Source organism: Patagioenas fasciata, chromosome 12 (assembly GCF_037038585.1).
Source record: "Patagioenas fasciata isolate bPatFas1 chromosome 12, bPatFas1.hap1, whole genome shotgun sequence".
NCBI classification, from domain to species: Eukaryota; Metazoa; Chordata; class Aves; order Columbiformes; family Columbidae; genus Patagioenas; species Patagioenas fasciata.
Genome location: NC_092531.1, coordinates 22,291,864 through 22,306,939, shown reverse-complemented (window position 1 = coordinate 22,306,939; position 15,076 = coordinate 22,291,864). Strand labels below are relative to the sequence as shown.

The 15,076-nt window shown below is 38.4% G+C and overlaps 1 long non-coding RNA gene across 4 annotated transcripts in view; it reads left to right on the top strand.

The window, feature by feature from the left end:
- LOC139829021 (uncharacterized) overlaps positions 1-15,076 on the top strand; it is a 237,549-nt gene extending 222,473 nt beyond the window's left edge. For all 4 annotated transcript variants that reach the window (XR_011741183.1, XR_011741184.1, XR_011741182.1 and 1 more), the window contains 4 exons: positions 1,491-1,588; positions 1,751-1,870; positions 13,539-13,626; positions 14,556-15,076. This is a non-coding gene — a long non-coding RNA (uncharacterized lncRNA). The remainder of the gene's footprint in view (positions 1-1,490; positions 1,589-1,750; positions 1,871-13,538; positions 13,627-14,555) is intronic.

The window sequence follows — 15,076 nt, the reverse complement described above, 5'->3', positions numbered from 1 at the left end:
AACGTTTTTCCCCACGTGGCCAAGGGAGAAGGAACTGTTTTGCACAGGAGGCTTCTGCACCGTAGTCAAAGGAGAGGTTTCACAAGTTACAGATGTTTACTGTGTCAACGATTTATTTTTTTTTCCTTTTAGGACAATTTTTTAAAAAATAAGTGTTTATAATATATTTTTTCAAAGTGCTTCTTCCTTAAGCCTAAACTGATTTCCGAACTTCTGATTTACTTTTAGTGAACTCCTTGCTTGATAACATCTTTGACTATCTGTAATTAAAATAATTGTACTTAAGAGAAATGTATTGTCCAGTGAAAGCTTCTTCTTATTTCCTCTTAATGACTGCCCCTGTTCATTGAAAAGAAACATGTAAACAGAGTTATTACCAGGGAAGAGAGCTAATAGCCTTTAGTGGCTTAAATTGTTTGAACAATCATGCCCATGAGGAACTCCTTACACAAATAGTCCTGGTAAACTCAACAGGATTCTTCATATGGTAAAATTACTCATACAAGTAAGTGTTTGAGAGCAAAATGTCAGTATTCCTCTCCCACATTCTTCCTGTTCCTCCATGAAAGAAAACCAGCACATGAACATCAGAAGACATTTTTAGTGTAATATGTCCCAAGTAAGGATTTAATCTAGACTAAACAACTGCTTTGAATACTTGCTGTAACTATTAATTATTGTAAATGTTTTGATTTTTTTCTATTACTTTCCTAGCTATTACTTCTTGATTTAAATCATTTGTAGTGTTCCTACTTATTGTGTTCACTCAGTATTTAATGTTTCTTATATCTGTTTATTACAATTTAACAACCTCTACAGTCAGCTGCATTTTACTTAAAGTGAATTGATTGCTCTAAAAAGGTTCTGGAATTAGTGATTTACCAAAGAAGTAAAAATAGCTCAAGCTTTGTGTCCTGCTAACAAGGCACTGCATATTTGTTCAATGGCAAATGCATGTTCAAAGCATATACAATAAGCCATCAAAGACATACTGCCTGTAAAAAGCTGTTATTTTTGTCTGACATGAGGTTACTCCAAATGTTGCAATTTCCCTTGCAGGTACTGAAATACTCTTGTTACACTTCTTATTTATTTATTACAATTAGTGCATTCTTGGTACAGCTGTTTCATGGATACACGTGTTAATTAATTGATAAAACAGCTATTTTTCTGAACCAGTTAGCAAAACAGGTCACAATGGACATGTGAGATTTTGGAAGTAGATACGCAAAATTTCCCATAGTGTAGTGGTTTGTGGGTTTTTGTTTGTTTGGTCTGGGTTGGGTTTTTTTGGTTGGTTGGTTGCTTTTTTGGGGTTTTTTGGGGGGTGGAGGAGGTCTAGTGTTTTGGATTTTTTTGTTATCCACTGTATTATCCTTGACCTAATGGCAAAATAAAAACTAATTGTATTTAATTTGGGCTGATTGTGTGTCAGCTCTGTATCTGATCTACAGCTGCTGAGGAAGTTAACTCGTTCACCCTGTAATTAGGTCTCTGCAGCACCTTCCTCCTACATAAATGGGCAGATGGATTCTTGGTTGTTTTCCTGTGGTCACCAATGCAACCAAGGGACCCATCGAAGTGACAGGTACTTAAATTAATTTGGAATTTTTAATCATGGCTTAACACTTGTCAGCTTCAAACTATACACTGTTGGGAAATCAGTGTCACATTATGTGATACAGCGGTTGTAAGTCTGCAAAGAAAACAGATTGTTTGATTTCTATTTCTTTTTCCCCCTATTGCTAAGGTTAACTATCTGGACAGCTGTGAGTCGAGCCTTCAAGACATGCTGCTTTATCTGATTGGTCTCAGTCTTGATCTGGCACATGAAAGGAAACGTGAGGAAGTTTCAAGCAGAGATCATTTTGCAAGTCCAAAGATGAGGGTAAGGTCAAGTTCGCTTGCATTTTCACAGCACGTCATTTTAAACATAAAACAAAGTGCCATGCAGACAATATGAGATTTAGTTTCACCCTCAGGAGATACACTTTGCTGGAATATTTTTCATGTTCTGTTTACCAGCATCAAAGAAAAATACCACAATAGAGAAAGAGCAGTTATATTTTTTAAAGGTGATTCTTCCTTCTAGGGAACAAACATGTGGTGACTCTGAGTTTTGATGTTCAACTTGCACAGGTGTTGCCAACATCTCATGAGGCTGCAGGGCAATGATAGCATTTACATAAGGAGAAAGTTGTCATTATTTGTGTGACATGAATTTAACCCATAATTTTACTTTCATTCTGTAAGAAACTACTACTGCTTCCATGCATTCAGAACTGTGGAGGTTACTGCAGTGATCTATGGGATGAAAAACTAATTTTTTAAATATATATATATATATATTTTTTTTTTTTTAACGTTGTACCTTATGCTTATTGTGAGCTACCTATGAAACTTAAGAATTTTAGCCTGCAGGGTGGAAGGACACCTTTCCTAATCCTTTTGGTATCACTATTGAGAGAGGTAATTATAACAGTGCAAACTATAACGTAAAAGTGAAATTGAACTAAAGTGGGTGATGCGTTGCTAGAAAAAACTTGAAAAGACGCAGCACTAATCTGTTAGAAATTAGCTATGGTTTTCTTTTATTCTAAATTTGCAAATTCTCCAAAGTTTCTGTCTGCTCGGGATTTGAAGAGGGGTGGGCGTGGTGGTTCTTTTGTCTTCAGAAAAGCATGGTTTATAATCAAAAGAGGACAGTTTTGGGATGCTCTGGTCACTTGGGTGGTTATTAGGGAGAGCTGTGCGCAAGCTGGAAATCCACTAAACCCTCAGTTCAAATCCCCACTGTGCTCTGAGAGGAGGACAATACTAAAAGGATCATGATATGTCCTCGTATCTCCCTTTCTTGCCTTAATAGGTACAGGGAGGATTCAGTGGGCAATAATACATCCATGTTCAGCTGTCATAGAGAAATCAATACAGATGTGCCCTCATGTTAGGTGGGGGCGGAGTATGTTTGAAAGGCGTGATGGATAAATGCGTCATGGCAATTCCTGTATAATTTTTATTTGCTTCCTTTACAAGTCCCTGCATTTACAAATACTGAGAGCTCAAAAGGATTCCTCTGCTTTTTCTGTGCTGTTTTGATAATTTTTTCATAATACCATGAAACCACGTTTAACTTACTGTAGCGTTTTCTTCCAGGGAGAGCTGATCTCCACACAAATTTATCCTGATCAATCTGTGTCCAATCTGTTACTGGCTTGATCAGATAGAAATGGATGATATCAGTGAAGCTGGCATATTGCTCCTAACCCTTCCTGATGGTATATTCGATATCTGAAAATACCAAAGGTCTAAATTTAAAGGATGTTCTGTAAAATCATTGTCCTCTTTCCAAGAGTAAGGGGCAAGTCTTGTAATACATATCTCATCTCTCTAAAAGTCTTGGTTTGAAATCACTTTTTGCTGCTACTTGGTCTTTATTCCCATTTTACTTCTAGGGTATGCTATAATCTACCAAGACACAGCCCTGACTTTCAACTTTTCCTAATTATTTTTCGGATTTTTACAGGGTAAACCTAGGGAGCATCTGCCTTTAAGCAGACCTGTTTTTCCTTTCCAAAGCAGTGTCTTTCATTATTAACTTTCAAAGAGCAAATCAATCCCACTAAGCTGCCACACTTTTAATCCTAATTATTTTTCCATTTACTGTGAGTGTTTCTTATTCCACATCTGCATTAATATAATTTTGATCTTCTCCCTTTTAAAAATAATATTACTAATCGTTTATGTCACTTTACTTTCCAGTTCTATTAAGGCATTATTTACTCTCACCTTTGTGAATGTTTGCCCTTGAAGTTTTTAGTATTTGTGATAAACATGCGCTTTTGCTGCTATCATTAGCTGGTATTAGCCATAAATTAACTACTTCAACTCAAATTCAGCTCCTAGTTCTCCTCAGGTACCATCAAGAATCCTGCCCCTAGCCAGCCTTACACCCAAGGAGCTGGGAGACCAATTTCAACAATTTAATACCTCTGTCTCAGTACATTCTTGTTTGTAGGCGAGAATATCTCCTCCTTAAGTATTTTCTTACTCTTTCTTGGCTAATGGAAAACCTCTGGATATTTCTGATAGTGTTTGCCCCCTGTACTGTCTGTGCTAAAACATCCAGACATTCCAAGACAGGGATATTATGAGCCAGAATGGTAACCGTAGTAAGTTTTTGTGGGTTACTGCCTTTTTAGTTCTCTGTGGCAGATCATATGTTTAATATATGTAATCAGACTCTCCTCGGTTGTCATGTCTGTGACTGTGCATGAAAAGAATAGCTGCCCAGTAACATAATATGTTCTAGTGATTTATACTTGTGGCTTTTCTACTTCTGAGGTGTGTTTACTGACTACAAGAAGGATCTGGCAAGATAGAGGTTCTTATTTTTGTCCTTGGAAAAAAAAATGCCATGCCTTCCATAAGCATGTGATGGACTATATGAAAGACAATATTATCTGTGTTCGTCTGATAATCTGCATTTTAACTTGTTCAGTTGTTTGAGTTTGAAGAGCAAAGAAAAAAGCAAAAAAAAGATTAGTTTTGGAGAGAAGCGAGATCCAATCTGTGACACCAGCCAAAAAAGCTTCAGGGGTCTCATGAGTCAATTGTAAGGAGTTAAAAATATTCTAACAAGATCCCCCTGTTACCAGAGTTTATATTTTACAAATTCTGTATACTTTGTTGTTGTTTGGTAATTGACATTATACACACACATATATTTTTACAAGGTGAACAACACAGGTTGTTTAGGTCTCCTGGCAAAGCCCATTTGTACATCACGTACAATAACTTGACCTCACTACAGCTTAGCCTTTTTATTCCTTCCTTCTCCAGTTCATCTGGATTCCTTCTGTGCTGATATTTGTGCTTGTGATGTGTAACTTTATCTAAGGGTTTAGAAGACTAGTATTAGCATCTTACTGGAACAGGGGAGACATCTGTCTGGGTAACAAGTTGAGAAGACAATTTAAAAAGCTGCAGAACCAGGTTTTAAAATCTTGGGAGAAGCTAGAGCAGGACCAAGTGATCCTAGAGTATTTGACTTCTGCTGCAAAAAGATGTGCTAGACACAAATACATTGGAAAACTACATATTAATATGCTTTTATGGGGTTGGTCTGTGGGGAGGTACTGCACTGTATAGGCTGGTACAATCTGTCTCTGAACATGGGCTGCCTAAGAAACCCAAATGCTTTGTTGCCTGATTATTCTCTAATTTACTCATAACTCTGCCAGCCCCTTTCTGTTCCTGTCTATCTTAGAAGCATAATGAGAAATTAATTTTTTCCTCACTTTTCAGTAGAACACAATAACAATTACTTTTAAAGCAGAAAGTAAACTCGTGCTAGGGGTCTTGTGTTTTGACGGTCAACATTTAAAAAACCAAAGACTGATGGTCTGTTGTACTCAAAATTCCTTGTTATAATAATGCAATTTGAATTATTCTCAGTTGGTTTGGAACATCTCTTTTTCTAGGCGTGAGCCAATTTTTTCCCCCTAGCTTACAGAGAAATACTGACTAGATAATATAATCGTTGAGGCACACTGAGATGACTCTTAAATATACATATTGTATACCTGTACACGTTGCAGGCTAACTAGGAGATCTGAACATAACCTATCCTTGACAGTCATGTAGGTTCTTCAGGTATCTCTAGTGTATAAAATGAAATAACCCTTATACAATTAATAATGATGACAGAAAAAGTTCTTATGATGTAACTTTTCTAGCAAATACATCCTCCAATATTTCAATATACGCTACAGGTAGTGCCTTTAGGGAGGTTGCAGTAAAGTTCACCCTATACTGACCGTAAGAGATGTCTGTGGTGTGAGGGCTGCTACACACACCTATCTGTTCTCCTGGAAACTTGAAAGTAAATGCTTCTCTTAGGCTCATTTAGGTGTGTGTGGACTTTCAGGAGGGACATTCACATTCACTGGTAAGGAATGGACGTAATGAGCGGAGAGGTGTTAGGAGAAAACGCTCACCATATGCCTCTAAGCCAGTCAAGGTGGTACTTCAGCAGCCTTGTGCAGGACTGATTTCTGTGTGGGGCGAGGATGTCTTCAGTGACAACATAAACGACTGTCAGGAAGCTGAACTCACTATATTGTCGTCTAAGGCTTTGTTTCATCTCTGGAGGAACATGGAGTAAATGCATGGAGGAAAAACCCACCAAGGGATATTTAACAAAAAGACAATGTCTGACTTGAAGTTCATGAGCCAGAAATTGCTGGAAGCTGGGAGAGGACACCTGGGAAAGTATTGTTTAATCTCCTATTACAGTCTTCTGCATTGTATCATCTATCACAGAGGATAATTTGGCTTAATGTAGTGCAGCTGTTCTTATGTCTTGCACTCAGATTCATATGGATTTATTGATACATATCGGATATTTACATGTCCATCTTAGCTAATATGTGGTAGACTTCTTCCTAAATCCCCTGTGGAGCCAATGGTGGGAACAAAATACTCCTGCAGAAAGTGTTTCAGAGAAAAAGTGTAGCTTACATTCTCTTTTTCCAGGTAATCCCCTATCCAGTGATAGCAGAGTGAGATAAAATAGCTGAGCTGTACTGAATGTACCCGCTTAATATAGAACATGCATAAACCGTGGCAAGTCCTGTGTAACCAAAATTTGTGTTGTGCTGTATCAAAATACCACATCAGATTTAACAGAGAATAACAATCATAATGCAATTACCCTATTTCATAGCCACAAGGAGAACAAGGCACAAAGGGGCTTTTTGTTGGGTGTGTGTGTGTTTTTATCGCTATTAAGCTGCAGTGTAAAACCGCCTGTATCTCTCAAGCCCCCAGGGGACATCTCTTGACCCTTCTGACTGCTTCTCAGCATGGTGGATTGGGCAGCTCAGCATCCCTGTGAATAGCTGTCATTCTGCTGGCGTTCTGTTTGCTGCCAGCACAGCTGCAAGCAGGGAGCCCAACAGAGAACCAGCCTGCAAAGATTTGCCTGCGCAGGGTGGGACAGAGCAGGGAGAATGTGGTACACGGGGTGAGGCTACCTCAGTTTGGACTCACTGGTGTGCTGGTGATGGAACACGCACCTTGAGCTGTGCTGGAGCTGCTTTGGCTTCTTGTTCCATGGGCCTCCAGCCCTGTCTGTGTTTTCTCACTTTGCATGAGAGAACCAGCAGAATAACAAGACTGTTACTAACACACTTCACTGAGGTTTGGTTGTTGTTTTGGGGGGTTTTTGGTTGGTTGGGTTTGGGTTTGCTTGGGGTTTTTTCAATTTTGGTTGCTTGTTTGATTTGGGGTTTTTCCACTTCTTTGTCATGGGTTGTTCTGAAAATAGCTTAAACCCTAGTGCCCTCTTCTGATCTGGAAATAGGTGTCGGATCTTGACACAACTGTCCCTGCAGCTCGAGCTCAGCAGACATTGGAAGCCAATTGCTTGATGTTAGAAAATCATTTGGGGACACAGATATTTGAATTTGTAATCAGCTTTAAAGGCTTCAACATTTGCTCTGATCAGAAACGGCAGCTTAGGCAGAAATTAGTCTGTCTTATTTATAAAAACCTTTTTTTTTCTCCCCTGGCAGAAGCAGTGGGCTTGATCTTAAGTCCACTGAAATTAAAGGGATAAACCCTTATCAGCTCTGGCCCAGCCCTCCACACAGCAAGTCCTTGGGCCAGTAGAGCTACTGAGCCTGAAAGAGGCATAATATTACCAGATCTTCAAGGGACAAATACTAATTAAGGATAATTTGTAGAAAATGTTACTTTTTTGGGGCATAATTAACATAGGTAACACTGGTAAGTGATAATTCTACAATTTCTTCTATTGGGAGGCTTTCTGATGCTACTCGACCAAATTTGGTTTGTGTACATACCTCTAGACAGATGTATGTAATGCATATTAGGTATATCTCTTATACTCACATAGCCGCATGAATAAGTTCATTCATCGCTTATAGGCTGCCACCTCTGGGCTGGAGCACGCAGCAGCCTCAAGGCGTATTCAGAATCTCTGCATTGTAGGGTGATTCCATCCCAAGGGAAATAGGACCCTTTCTCTAGGAAAATGTTGTTTGGTTTTGTATTTTTTCTAAAATCATCTTAAAATCATATTTTTTACTGAGCACCATTCAAAAAAATTCTAATAAATTATTTGACTTTAAGGCACTGATACGCCTCAAGTATTTTAAATGTTGCTAAATCTTGTAACACTAAATCTAGTGGAAAAAAAAGGTTATGAGTTAGCTTTCACAGTACTGGCTTTTCTAAACTGTGGCTGTTTGGTTGTGTTTCAAGCAGTTAATATTCTGCAAACTGAGAGTTATGCAACTGCAAATAAATGTTCTCTACTGACAAAACTATTTGTTGATAAATTTAGATGGGAATTGTTGAGAGACTGATGGGCAGATTAACACTAGGGGCCTCTCTAGCAAAAGGTTTATCAACACATTAAGCAACAAAAGGGGTTTGTATAGTATTTTCCTGGAATATTCTTTTTCCAGCTCTCTATTGCCATCTTGAGTCTCTTGCCTTCTTCAGCAGAAAATCCAAGTTGGGGCGTAACACATATAAAGACAAAGGAAAAATAGATTTCCAGTCCTGATGACTCGAGCCTTTTCCAGACATCAGGTGCAAGTCACCAAGTACAAGAGAAATAACGTTATTTAGTTAAATTGAGATTATACGGATTGTGACAAACTATAGCGAGAGTTGAAGCGCAATGCCAGGGCAGTGTGATGTTAGTGGAAATTCGTTTTAAGGGGTGGCAGAATAAGGTTCCTGGAAAGCACCTGAGATCAGGTCCAATGTGGAATTCTTGGATATGTGTATCATGCAGACACCACCACCAGCAGCTGTCAGATGAACTAATGAGAGTTCAGAATATACTTCCAGGGGGACAGAGAAATACCGAAAGCATTATCTTCCCTGTTATGCAGATGTTTCAACGCCATTTGCTTTGTCCTAGAATTGCCCTTCACAAATTTTTCACCTTCCTCTGAAAATCAATAAGAGAGGACAGATCGCGTACTGTCATCTTTATGATCCTAACTACCTGCTAAAGAAAATCTACAGATTTCCAAGTCCCTTGGGATAGATGGCATTAAAAGTAGAAGCCTGAGGCCTCGGCATTTCTCCAACACCTCCTGCTTTCTACTTTGTAATGTTAAGATTTCTTTTTATAGGTTTATAACTTTAATAAGTCTTATTCTTTCTCACTGCCTTATTTCACACTTGATGACAGTATTTTCAGTCAGTATTCAGAACTCAGTATTTTATGAGTAATCAGTGTTCCAGGCAGCAGGAATATTATTGTGAGATCATTGTTACTAATTGAATACTTGGTGGGGGATCTTTTCCCCTTCACTGGGTGCTTGACATATGCTAAAAATAAGTTGCTAAAATGTGATTCTAATGAAATCTACTGTCCGTTGCCCATTTTAGAGTCTTAGCATATTTGGGCATAGTATTAGCAATCCCAAGTACTTTCCTCTTCCAGAGGGTAGTGGTTTAAGGTACCATTTACACCCCTTTCTAATAAATCTCATAGTAGCAGCTGACACCAACACATTTTAAACTGTGCCAGCACAGGGTTAAATTAAACCCTGATGGAAACAATCTAAGCTGGATTTTCCACCCCGCTTTCTGCTGCTGCTCTGCTGCAGCAAATATTGATTCTCCCTCTTAGCTTGTTGACCTGGGAATTTCCGCAGTGTGTGCCAAGCCAGTACAACCGGCTTCTAGACCCTCCTGACCAGCACAGGGGGGTCACTCGTTAATGCCCAAATGCGAGTGAAACTTTGAAGGTGTTAGGCCTCAAGGTCATTACTCTTCAGAATAACTGGCACAAAAGAAAAATGTATGTTTTGTAGCCACCACAGCTGAACAAATAGGTGTCTCCCCAGTCCTCTAGGAACCTAAATTCACTATTTTTGTGTGTGTATGTGTGTGGTTTTATACTCATTTCTGTGCTCATGTTGCCTTCCTGGGATATGGGTGGTTCTTCAGATGCTGGTTATATATCAACCTTACTATTTCTTTGAAAGAATAGCCTAATTTATTGAATCCTGCCTTCCTTAATATGACTGCTGGTAATTGTCTTCCAAAGAGCTACTCAGGTACGTGTTAAATGCACCCATCTTAGGCTCTCAAAATTCATAGAGCTGATTATTTTTAATATCATTCCTGGGAATAATCTTTGCACGGTGAGTATTTACATTTGATGTTACCACACTACTGTAGTGCTGCTTTCAAAGCTACTTTTTAGGTATTTCCTGCTAGTGCCACATTAAATGATCACTGGATTCTTGGAAAAACAACAGGAAATGATATAATCGTGCCCACAAGCTCTGTGTATTGACTTTTCCACAGACTTGGTAGTCTCTGAGTCTAAAAATTGTTGGCAAAACAAAGGTATTTGAGCTTATTCTCTATTCTTGATTCTTGTTGCTAGAAGCCCTGACCTTTGGCTGCTTTATTGGGGGGTGAGGGGTGGTGTAGTGTGGGAGGAGAGGAAAAACAACTAATTATAGGTATTATTGCATTTTTTTATTACGGGGAGAGTTGTTTGATTTTGTTGCTTTACATTCCCAAGCAAATATTACCAGGAATTCACATGGACATACTCTGTCACCTGCGAGTAAGTTACAGCTTGCATTGAGATGCAGCAGAAACGTCTGTATAACGGAATCAAAGCACTGCTACAAAATTCATATGACACGGAATAAGTCATTGCTTTTTAAGCCTGCCTCAGTGTATTCAAATCTTAAAGGATAACACACAAAAATGGAGGAAAGCTACAGGGGAAACTGTTGTCTGTGGCATTGTTCCTTGGTAGCCTTGCAGGGGTCATGAGCTGTGGAGGACAAGACAAAGATTTCAGTGGAAAATTATAGAAAATCACTCAATGCCAACATCACAGAAACAAGAATAGCTGGAAGGTCTGTGCTTTTGGCCATGTCCAATGGTATCTCAAAGCGCTTCTCGGAAGATTTTGAGTATTTATAGCTGAGAATTCAAAATCCTTATCTTTTTGTTGGCCTGAGAATAGCTTTGCTTTTGAAGATATGATGACTCTTTCTGGTTTATTGTGGTGAATTTAACAAATAACTTTCTTATGGGTTTAGGTTCCATCTGACAGATAATTTATCCCCTAGATGCTAGCAATAAACAGACCTATTACACAGCTTAGAGCCTTCCAGCCTCATTTGGATAATTCCTTCAGTAAATTCCCTCCTCATCCGGGATGATTCCTCAGTAAATTCCCCAGGCCAAGTTGGGTTTTCACCACATTCCCTTACAGGGAAATCACTGGATGAGTCCCAATAGATGTATTAGATTAGTCTGGCAAAGTATCAGGGTGGTGAAACTGCATCCTTGCCTGCCAGGCAAAGTGCTGGCTCTGCCCTTGTGCCCTGCTGTTGGCAGTGGCTTGTTAGGGGCCCTTCATCAATGCTCCTACCTCGTGCATTCCCCATATATGTTTCTTTAGAAGATATGAATATAGTTTAAACCGATAGCCACAAAATCCAGGAAATGAAAAGAGCAGTTTGTCTTCCCTGAAACCTGCAATGAAGTCCTTCATTGTGTTAAAATTACTCCAGTGCCAGGAACAGCCTAACCTCACCAGGATGAGGTCAAAAAGTGCTATTTTACCCTAAAGCAGGATATTCTACCCAAGCAGTAGATGGAATAAATCTTTCCAGAGCTCTCCGTCGTGACTGCTGGATGGCTTCCAAGACTCAAGCAGGCCTGCGTAGCATTAGCTTGAGGACTTCAGGATGCCTGTTGTCCAAAAAAAGACATATCCTACATAAACGCTGCTTCAGCTCTTCATTCATGGCACTGGCAGCTCTGCAATGAGGCAGAGGACAGAACTCAGTGGTAGATCTCGGCAGTTGCATTTTCTGAGCCTTTCAGAAGGGCTCAAAGCAAGAGCGGTTGCCCTGGTTATAGTTCTGTCAGTCCCAGACTTTACCCTCTCGAGAACAGAGGCACTGACAGTTGTCCTAAATCATTAGGTACCTTCATGATGATTTAAAAAAAATATATAATAATAATAATAATAATTCAAAAACACACAAAACCACAGCCACTTGGTGTGCAAGTACTATGCTTTGCTTTCACTTTCCTGTAAAAGATGTAAGCTCTGGCCTACAAATATTATCATTTTTCCCTTTGAAAAATCTATTTTTCTTTCCCCACCCCTCTCTTTGTTTTTTTTTCCCTTTCCCCTTGAGAATTGTCCTATTGATGGTGACTGACTATTATGTAAAGGTCATCCTGGATTGCTGGTGTTTTGCATACAAAGTAGTAACAGTAACGGCAGGGTCGCAATTCACTGCACAATTTATCCCCACCTTTGACTTTTTAAAATAATTTCAGTTGTAGGGACTTCTGATCACATATTTTGAGGGGACACTGATGTCACTCAGATGTTTAGCTATTTAATTACTATCATTGCCATACTATATCAGTTCCTTACTAGGCTGATTTTACTCTATCGCAATGATAAAAACTAAACCACATTTTTGGTTTTTTGAGGACATTTTAACTCCGCCGGCACAACTTTCTCAGACCCACTGTGGTTCCCAAGTTTCCTGCTTCGAAATTAATTGAAATAGAATATGGATTTGTAATTTCTGAATGTGAATAGCCTCTCCTCAGCATTTATTTTGTTAAGATAGACAACGTGCAACATGAATTCTGACTGAAACTGATATCAGCTCAATGTAGTAATACGCTGAAGAGAAAGTTGACAGAGAAACAAATGCTGCATTACTGTGCTACATAAGCTATTTGCTTTCTACTGCTTGGGAGTTTAGATTGTTTGGAAAGTTTGCAAATGAAAACATAAAGCATTCAAAACCTAAAAAAATATCGCCCTTATTTAGTTGTTCACTTAAAACTTTTGTCGCAGCAGATTTTTGTAGCCGTGTTCTATTACTGTCAAAAAGATTTGACTTAACTGAGAAGGTAAAGGAGAGCAGTGTGTTTGTTGTAACTGAGAATGAAGAAGAATGAAGCCTCTTTGCATTGTAAATACTTATTGGGTACTGCAAAAATTTACTTTCAGATAAGTGCTTAAAGTGGAAACACTGCCCATTCTTTAAGTAGTGGTAAAGTTCTGAATGTTGTTGCTAAAACTTAGTTACTTTCTTCTTTGTATTGTGACAGACTAGGAAATTACAGATAATGTGCTTTCAGAGCATGAACCATCATGCCACTTTATTCTTTTAATCAGTGTGAAAGGCATTATTTAGTTCACTATCCAATTACATTTCTGAGTATTCTTATTTAATAGGGTGAGTACTTGAGAACAAGAAGGTTTGATTGTTTATATGCTGAGAGTTGTGTGTACTCATTTACACATGCACCCATAGTCAGGAATTCACTGGTTAATGCAACTTCCTTAGCAGGACTTAAATACCAGAAATAAAAATAAATGCAATGACAATAAAGTCAGTTTATAATATAATTAAGTTGTTCTTGCACTGTTTGAGAGAGATGTTCTTGAGCAAGGTGAATAATTGTATGTGTTTTCATTGTAGTGACTGTTACTGTAAATGGATTGATGTATCTTCCCTGGAATGGAACATGGCTTTCTGAAAATTTACCACCTGGCAGAAGTTGGGAAAGGTGAGATTAACTCATAGCACTATCACAAATTTGTTCAGCAAATATCTGCAAATTTTATATATAAATCAAGGATTAGTTTTGCTAGGATCCCTTCCCCACACCATATTAAATACCTGGAAAGCATTGCTCATTTTTCTTCTCTAACATAGAATCATCCTTATTATTAGTTTATGGGAATTTTGGATATTATTGATTTCTACAGCATTATCTATATAGCTAAATATTTATTAGAAATAAGCCTGAGCTATTAAATGAAGGAGGGTTTTTTATATGTCTAAAATTTGTTGATGTTTTTATTTGAACCTGCTATGAAGATAGTACTAAGAAAGAGGTTTCTAATTAGCCTCAGATCACACTGCTAAATAGAACCAGTCTCAAAACTAATCTGTTTTACTATATGATTAGGTGCTTTCATAAAACCTTGACGATTAATTTCACTACAAATGGCCGTGCTTGGACATGATAATAATGTTCTGTTTCCTGTTGGGCTATTCTTAGATGTAGAAAACTAAGCTTCCCAGACCTCCCTGGAAATAGACTTATGCCCAAAAAGAAAAGCTGACAAGAAGAATTATTAACATACCCAAAAGCTAACTCCTACTCTGTAAGATAAATAGAAATAGTTCAACCATCTGCAAAAGTGTCAGTAGAGTTTAACAGCTTATATAATAACTGGAGTCAAGAAGAAAAGATAGAGAAATAATAAGTCATCCTATATAATACTTTGGCAGCTACAATATTTAGGAAGGTACATATAGACTAAACATAGTTTTGATGTCACTGCAGGACATCTCTGAGAGAAATTACATAATTTTAACAGAACTCCTTTAACTGTGATGAAATGTCTGGTTTGATCCCCTCTTGGAGAACCATGTCTTCATGTTCCAGGATGATGTACTTGTTGCTCAGCTTTTTGTTTTTGTTCCCAGATATGCAGTGAGACTTGACTGACAAACGGCAAATGTCATTGCCTCCTCCTCACCCTGCAACCAGAAGGTTGGGTGAAAAGTGGGAAGGAAGAACAGGAGAGGAATAAATGAGAGCACAAGAAATTTGGCAGCATCAGAAATCTGTATGTACAGCGAAGTGCTGAATGACGCATTAAGGCGAACCACCTTAATTATAAATTACATGTGGTAAATTACAAGATGAAAGTATTTTAGAGACTAAATCCATCCCATATTGGTATGTTCCTTATCCTGAAGTGATCCTGGGCAGCCAAATGTTCTTGCAGTCTGTCCTTGGCTCCTTTTGCATTATACGGGTTACTTAGCCAAATTTGCTAAGTTACACATCTGAGCTGTAAATAAAGATCCCCAAGCCTACTGTGTTCTCCTTGTTCTAAGATTCCCTTCACAGTGTGGCCCCAATTGAACTAAGTACTTAATAAGTACTTAAGTCCCACTTAAATCAATGAGATTTAAACATTTGCTTAAATGCTTTGCTAAAT